The sequence below is a fragment of the Schistocerca cancellata genome, chromosome 6 (genome assembly GCF_023864275.1).
Source record: "Schistocerca cancellata isolate TAMUIC-IGC-003103 chromosome 6, iqSchCanc2.1, whole genome shotgun sequence".
NCBI classification, from domain to species: domain Eukaryota; kingdom Metazoa; phylum Arthropoda; class Insecta; order Orthoptera; family Acrididae; genus Schistocerca; species Schistocerca cancellata.
Genome location: NC_064631.1, coordinates 83772771 through 83781710, shown reverse-complemented (window position 1 = coordinate 83781710; position 8940 = coordinate 83772771).

Sequence of the window (8940 nt, the reverse complement as noted above, 5' to 3'; positions counted from 1 at the left end):
TATGTACCGCATTTTTAAAATGCGAGTACGCCTATTCAGACTGTTTTAGTTTTATTTCTAATGGTTCAAATGGCTCTGAGCACTATGGGACTTCTGTGGTCATCAGTCCCCTAGAACTTAGAACTACTTAAACCTAACTAACCTAAGGACATCACACACATCCATGCCCGAGGCAGGATTCGAACCTGCGACCGTAGCAGTCCAGCGGTTCCGGACTGCGCGCCTAGAACCACTAGACCACCGCGGCCGGCAGTTTTATTTCTAAACCATGCCCTCTTAGACAAATCATAGATTCAATTAGATCTTGTGAAGACGGCTCAGTTATTTGGGCTGAAACCGACCGCAATCGAGGCTGATAGTTTCTTATATATTAAATTATCACGATTGCTGACTGGGATGCAATACTTAAAGTTGAAAAGTTTTTTCCTGACGACGTGTTTAGCGCAGCTAACAAATATTAGATGTTAGGTATAAGGTGATGAGCATGGAAATTAATTTTATTAAACAATGTAAACAGCTAAATGTGTCCCCGAAGTTTACTGACGGTTATTTAGGTATATCTTGCGATAAATCTCTCACTTTAAAAAAGAAACTTACCATGCAGGTTTTCAACAGTAGAATAGTCGATCTTTATGCAAAACAAGATAGGTTCAATGAAGCAACTTACATGTTGCACCTTCAGATTTCAAAGTTTAGTTCAGCCATTTATAATTTTCAAACCGATTCATTCTGGGCAACGGTCAACGATTGTCTTGCTCGACGTAAAGAAGAAATTGCTAACAAACAAGACAAGAAGCATTTTAGCTTGACGAGTAAGGTTAATGTAGACAACAAGTCAACTAGTTACAATATAGTAACAACCAACAAAAAAAAATTATGAACGGGTCATTAATAAAACAGGTAATACTTTTTCACCTTCTGAAAGTGCACTATTAGTCAAAGGGCTTGAATATAAAGTTGAATCTATGATTACAGAAACAAAAATAATGGAAAATCTGATAGCAGATCTTGAAGTCGGTTTAGATGGGTCGAAAACAGCCAGAAACACGCAAACACACATAACCTATGAGTTTTGTACAATTTTAGAAAATAAAATAAAGAACATTCAATAGGATGGTGACACACGTAAGACCATAAAAAGTATCAATCACAAGTTAATACAGGATAATGCCATAGTTACGAAAGCCGATGAAAGTAATTCGATAGTTATCTTCACTAAAACGGAATACGTAACTAAAACAGAAGCGTTCTTCTATGAAAATGGGTTTGTCCCACTTAATACTGATCCTACTCCCGTGGTGCAGAAGGAAATAAGGGTTGGGTTTCAGAACTCTAAAAAGTTAATGGGTGAGTTCCACAAAAAGTGGCTTATCAATATGAGTCCCAAACCACCTACGGTGAGGACTCAGTTTAAGATTCACAAATGTAATAATCCTATAGGCCCGATCGTAGATAGTACCGGGAGTGCCCACCACAAGTTAGCTAGATTTCTGCATCAGAAAATAAAAGATAATTTTGTGTTTGCAAAGAATTACGCCGTTAAAAATTCTATGGCGTTAGACAATCGGTTGTAACTTGTAACGTGCTCTGAAAACTCCAAGTTAGTGACTTTCGATATAACAAGTCTGCACACCAATATTCTGGTGGACCAAACTCTCCAGATTTTATAAGGTAATTTGCGTCAATATAAGAAAATGTCGGACAGTGAAATAGATGAGTTAATGAATCTTCTGTGTATTGTGTTGTAACATAATTATTTTATATTTAACGGAAAAATATATTCCCAAACATGTAGACTAGCAATGGGAAGCCTGCTGGCTGCATTCTGTCTAAAATTTTTCTGAATTATTTAGAACATGTTTTTTTCGCCAGTAACGTAGACATCATGGACAATATAACCTTTTACGCAAGATACGTGTACGATTTTATTGACGGTGACCAAAACGGCATAGAGTTCTGCTAACATTTAACGAGCTCCATGAGAAGATTAAATTTACACTTGAAAATGAATCCTCCAACACATCCTTGAATTATTTAGATCCTACCCTCACTATAGTAGATAGGCACATTGCTTCAGCATTTTTTGTAAAAGTACATACTCTGATAATATAAACCGGCCGATTCCGCCCATCCGCAAGCTCATAAGTTAGTTTTTTTTCATTCCAGTATACATCGTGTCCTGACAATTCCCCCGTCTCCAAATGCTTTAGAATCTGAATTAGTAACGCTTGAGGAAATTGCTAGAAATAATGGTTACAAGGATTGACTTGGTGAGGCAAATGTACAACAAGAAAATAAATAAAAGAAATAACACGTCATCCAAATTAGATTCTGGGGGGGGGGGAAGTGAACCTGCTGCCATTTTATGTATTCCCTACATAGGGAGGGTTTCTTACAGATTAGGCCGACTTCTTAAGAATTCTGGGTTTAAGGTAGCATTTTTAACCAGTAATAATCTGAAAAAAGCTTTGGTCCATACACTGCATCACATGACAAACTATTTCGCTCTGGCTTTTATAAAATCCCATGTGGGGATTTCCCGAACTATTATATAGGTCAAACAGGCAGAGCCATTGTTATAGATATAAGGAGCACATTCCAACCGAAAGTGGTGACGGCGCAAGAGGTTCCTCCTCCGCCGAACACCTGATCCAAATGGCACATGCGCCTAATCTCCTAACCAGGACGGAGCTACTTCATCATGAGGTTAAACATCCTATAAGAAATTGATATTTTTAAAAATCTGCAATTTGATAAGGAAAACCTTCTTAATGATCAACTTCAGTTAAAAAACAAGAATTTTTTTCGATTTTTTATGCCAGTATTTAGAATATCATGACCAGATAATGGTTGGTTGGCAGGAGCCGAGCAGTATTTCGGTGGCGGTGTGACACAGATGATCGGTGTTTGATGTACTTTATTTTAGACATCCCTTAAGGTGTGGCTAGCATGACTGCATTTGCGCACGTGACATTTTGGTATATGATTCCCATCAGGTGGTATTTCCACTTACGATGCTTACATATTGCGGCACACATAGTTTTTAAATAATTAAGATGCCATCATTAATCCCATAGACATATTCATATAGGTGGTTACTAGCACACGAGCGGTGAAATGGAGCCTCAGGTGACAAGATGAAGTTTGGCAGGTCCGTCTCGATCTTTTGGGACATAGTTTCCTATACATTTATTTGTAGTTGATATCAAGAGACGAGTTCATCCTCGTCCATTTATGACATGCACATGGGCATATTAGTAGCTATCGTTTTGTTTCTTTTTAATTCTTCCCTGAGAAGAACATGCCGTTTCCAATGTCAAGTGTCCATAAAATTTTCCTATGTGTCTTTTCGTTTCAAGCACGTTTTATCATATCATATATATTCAATATTAGAGGCGATAATTCTCTTTTTTAGCGCCTATTGAACTTGACCTCTGTCGGTCGTTAGAGTATAAGTGGAGTACGTATGACGGAATTGGTCAAAATGTGATATTTTCGGATTATTATCTCTTATTAATATTTGATCTGTCCTGAATAATTCGATGCATTGGCTGTCAAAAAATTCCAATAGGAAGTGTAGTTTTTATCATTTGAAAGTTAATAGTACTTGTGCAATATCATCCGGTCGTTCTGCATTGACTTGCCTAAGCATCTCTATCTCTTGAGCCATTCAATGTAGAAGGCTGTGGTTTTCAGCTATTTATTCCTTGAAATCATGTTAATGTTCGTGTTACGAGGCTGGATGCACTGTGTAAACAGAAATGGCGGTATAGCACATGCATTTTGTTTATTTACTTTGTGGTTGTCGCTTTTCATAAGTTTTTATTTTAAAACATAGTGGTTTTGTGTGTTATTATATGCTTTTATACCTCTTTTCAACATGACGAAATGAAATGGTTGTTTTAAGAAGCGACGTTTCCATTGAAATCAGCATATCACAAAATCTGAGTTCAATGTTGATCCTGAACTAGATTTTTCACAGACCCATGATTAGGACACGCCTACTAGTGCTTCGAAGAGGAAACTTAGAGACCACGAGGATTTATTTATTGGCCAAGATCAAAATAGTTTGTGTTATGTTCTTTTAGATTTGAGTGTGGCCGGCCGTGGTGGCCGTGCGGTTCTAGGCGCTGCAGTCCAGAACCGCGGGACTGCTACGGTCGCAGGTTCGAATCCTGCCTCGGGCATGGATGTGTGTGATGTCTTTAGGTTAGTTAGGTTTAAGTAGTTCTCAGTTCTAGGGGATTGATGACCTAAGATGTTAAGTCCCATAGTGCTCAGAGCCATTTTAACCATTTGAACCATATGAGTGTGTTAGGACAATTTTGTCAAGATGCTTTGTCATGTAAGGTTTGTCGTGGGCAAATTAGCATCTCTGAGGACTCATCTGCGAGGAATGGACTCGCTAACAAACTTGATATTCAGTGCGAAGATTGCAGGCTCTCGACAACATTTTGGACTTCTGAAAGTGCAAGAATGACTTGTTCGAGAGCAAGGTTAGATTCTTGTATGGAATGAGTTGCATTGGGAAAGGATTGACTGCAGCTGAAGTATTATGTGCAACGCTGAACTTGCCAAATCCACCAACTATATCATGTAATTACAAAGAAGTAATAGGTGAATGTGTCAAATCTGTTGCTGCTGCTTCTTTGAAAGCTGCTGATAAAGAAGCAGTAGAATTAAATATCACAACAGATTTATCTGTGGTAGTTGATGGCACATGGTAGAAGAGAGGTCACACATCAAAACATGCAGTTGCAACTATCACTCGTGCTGACACAGGTAAAGTTCTAGACACTGACTTGCTAATTAAATACTGTCATCAGTGAAAATCAGTTGATGAAACACGTGAAAGCCATAAAATAAATTGTGCTAAGAATTATGAGGGAACTTGCGGGGGTATGGAAGCTACTGCAGTTGTTTCTATGTTCAGACGTTCACAACAGGAGAGAGGTGTGTGTTACACTAAGTACTTGGGGGATGGTGATTCAAAAGCTTACAAATCAATAGTGGAAAGCCAACCTTATGGTGATAAGCAGATTGTTAAGATTGAATGTGTGGGTCACGTTCAAAACGGATGGGAACACGTCTCCGAAAATTGAAGCAGACAGAAGGAAAAGAGACGTTATCAGAGGGAAAGACTCTAAATGGTAAAGGAAGACTTACAGACAAAAACACTGATGAACTCCAGCATTATTATGGATTGGCAGTAACAAACAATACACACGACCTACAAGGGATGAAACGAGCAGTGTGGGCTACATTCTCCCACAAATCTTCCACTGATGATTCATCTGTACATGATCTTTGTCCACCTGGTGCTGATTCATGGAGCAAGTACCGCAAAGCTCAGGCAGCGGGTACCGAGTAACAATTTAGGCACAAAAATAGTACACTATCTGCAGTAATGGAAGCTATTAAACCAATATATAGAGAATTAGCTCACCCTGACCTTCTTTCCAAATGTCTCCATGGTCGAACACAAAACCCGAATGAGTATTTCAATAATGTAATTTGGACCCGCATACTATAAGATGTCTTTGCAGGAAGGAAAACTCTATGCTTGGGTGTTTGTGATGCTGTGATGACGTTTAATGATTGTATAAAGGGAAGAATTGGGATACTAGAGGAACTCGGTATCACTCCAGGTGCCAACACATTGCAAGCCTTTCAGCGAATGGATCGACTTTGGATCATGAAAGCCCAGCGTGCACCAGAGGAAATGACTAAAGAAGCAAGAGGCAGGAAAAGAAGGAAGCCTCTAGGTTTGAAGGTAGTCAAGGCAGAATCAAGATAATGCTGATTATGGGCCTGGCTGTTTCTAGCATCTGGCATGTCTCCATGTGGAAGTTAATATCAAATAAAATGTTTGAACTTGATTTGCTGGAAATGACATTCTTAAAACTATTTGACCCATTATCTCAGGAACTATTACATATACACATCTCTCATTTTACACTATGTTACCACTTAGCATACTGCAGCTACTGAACCTCCCAAAACATCTCTACCACTAACGGTTTTTTACTTACGGAAGAAGAAGTGGACTTTTAAAAGAAAATATTGAACATTATTTTTAAAAATTCATATCTAGCTAATTATTTCTCTGTACATTTTGATTCTGGTTCAGTAACCAGAAAAGATGTGATACTTATACATCCCAAAAATTTCATATCTCTGTCACAGGTTCTGAGATAATGGGTCATCAATATGGCAAATTTAACACTGTGGGTATATACGTACTCCCCATAACGGCGGTGAAAGGGCGTTGCACTTCCGTTCACGCAATTACCGTATTTTTTACACGTAAAGCATAATTTGACCTATGCTGGTCATTTTCTATTACATGGCAATGAAGGGGCGTTGTTCGTTCACTCACGCATTACTTTGAGTAATAAGGTAAAAAATTAATCTTGATAATATTCTTCATTCAGTGCATGTCAGCAATAAGAAGTATATCTACATAAACTGATAAAACACCTACTCGCCCATCTGTGTACAGATTAACCGAGATATTGCACTATGGCCTTTACATACTACAGTTTCGCTGTTTTATGTCCTATGTCATCTTTCATTGATAACGAATGGTGCGTTATGCAGTATTCGTTGTGAAAGGGCCGATATATTCTAATAGTGTAAGTCGGTGTAGTGTGTTAGAACTTATATAAATCCATGCATAGTTTGTTACATTTTAGTCATAACCTGGTGCAGAGGATTTATGTTTAAGATTTTCAACTTTACTTTAAGTTATTTGTTTTAAGATATAACTGTGTCGGTCTTTTATCTTTGACGCTGGTGGTCTCAGTCAGACATGCGCAATGTTCCCCGCTATGTTGATTTTTCATCGCGTTATCTAGTCGTAGTTAGTTTCACGTGAGCTCCCGAGGTCCACCGCACGGAGTCCATGGAGACGTGGCGCACGCCAGAGCTTAAGTCTTGGTGTTCACTTAGTACGCACGTACCGCATTTTTAAAATGCGACTACGCCTATTCGGGCTGTTTTAGTTTCATTTCTGGACCATGCCCTCTTAGACAAATTATACATTCAGGTATATCTTCTGAAGAAGGCTCAATTATTTGGGCTGAAACCTAGGTGAAGGTTGGTTTCATTACCGCAATCGAGGCTGATAGTTTCTTATATATTATAGATTTGTGTTAGTTTTATGATGGTCAAAGGGTCCCAGTCTACATATAGTGAAAGGATGACTTGACTACAGGAAAGAACTGCGCTATTTTCATAAGCTGTGTTATGACTGACGTCCTCTTTCACACATACATATGCCATGATTGTTCCACAGTTCATAATTTGGATTTATGGAACATTATTTCTGTTGAGATACTTCTTTGCACTTGCAGTATCGAAAAGACTGAAACACTTGACATATTTAGCATTGTAGAAGCTTAAGAGTGTTTTGAATGGTCTGAAAAACCTAAAATCTGTGCAGATTGTAAACACAAGTTCATAGTCATCAGTAACCCGAGGCATTATTACTTGCAACACTAACATATTTCGAGTGTCACATTAATAATTTAAGTGTGGTTTCATGCTGAAGACATCAACTTTCTCAGAAATTAAAATTAAATTAGTCCTTGACTGTGGAAGTCCATATGGTTGCATACCAATGAAAGTCATTAATAAATATTTCTGTGTCAACAATATTGACTAAAGTCTGATGTTATTTTTCTCTTTTATTTATTGGTAGAAAAAAGATGGTTCAAATGGCTCTGAGCACTATGGGACTTGACATCCGTGGTTATCAGTCCCATAGAACTGAGAACTAGTTAAACCTAACTAACCTAAGGACATCACACACATCCTTGCCCGAGGCAGGATTCCAACCTGCGACCGTAGCGGTCACGCGGTTCCAGACTAAAGCGCCTAAAACCGCATGGCCACACCAGCCAGCTTTTAATGGTAGAAATGAATTTTTTTTAATGTGCTACTTTGCTGTAGTTATGTCTTATATATTATATCCCAGCATTGCCATGGTATTTTACTGTCGTCCTAAAGAGATTGACATTTAAATGATGTAAAATTGAGTGTGAAAATAGAGTTGTTGTTTAAGTTGATCTTTCATAATTTGTAACTTAAAAGATCACTGTGAACCTCTAATATGTGATTATTATCAAGCATACTACTGTGACCTATTCAATTTTCTTTTTCTTAACTGTTGTTTTAAACATCTCTAAAGTTTTGATAAAAAAGTTGTTCTCAACAGTTTACTCATACCTTGAAAATAGGAATTTACTAACATTATCAATACATGTGTACATTACATAAAATTGAATATAGTAATAGTCAATTTCAGAAACAGGGTATCTGCTTTAGTAGTTATGACCATATTACATCAACTCTCGATTATAATTTCTCGATAATACACATTTTCATTAATGATAAATTTGACTCACCAGTGTAATAATTACAGTTCACTGCAGTAAGTCATTATGACAGTGGGTTTAGTTGACATACTATTGATTAGCTCTACAATTTTTCACGTTATGTCAGTCAATTTTCTTCAGAATCGATGACATTCTCGTAAACTGAATATATAAAATCACAATCGACTTTTATCTATATCACTTCCAGTTGGAGGGGTACAGTACCTCGTTTCATCATTAGAAAATCCATCCTTTTACATGGTAATCCGAAATTTCGATACCTAGTCACATATCACAGGTCTAACAGACCTCTGAAGTTGCAAAACCTAATGAACATAGAGACATGCGTATGTAAGAGGTTGTTAATAGCTTGATACCTACTACCCAGCTGTGCATTTGTGAATAATATCTTTAAATCAGATTATTAAGAAGGTAATAGGGCCATAACTTTAAGTCTAGTGCTGTTTAAATTCAGTTAACCTGTTGATAACCTTATACATTGTCACGAGACACTTGAGTCTTTCTATAAGGACACTGGTGAAATGAATAGAAAACAAGTCAT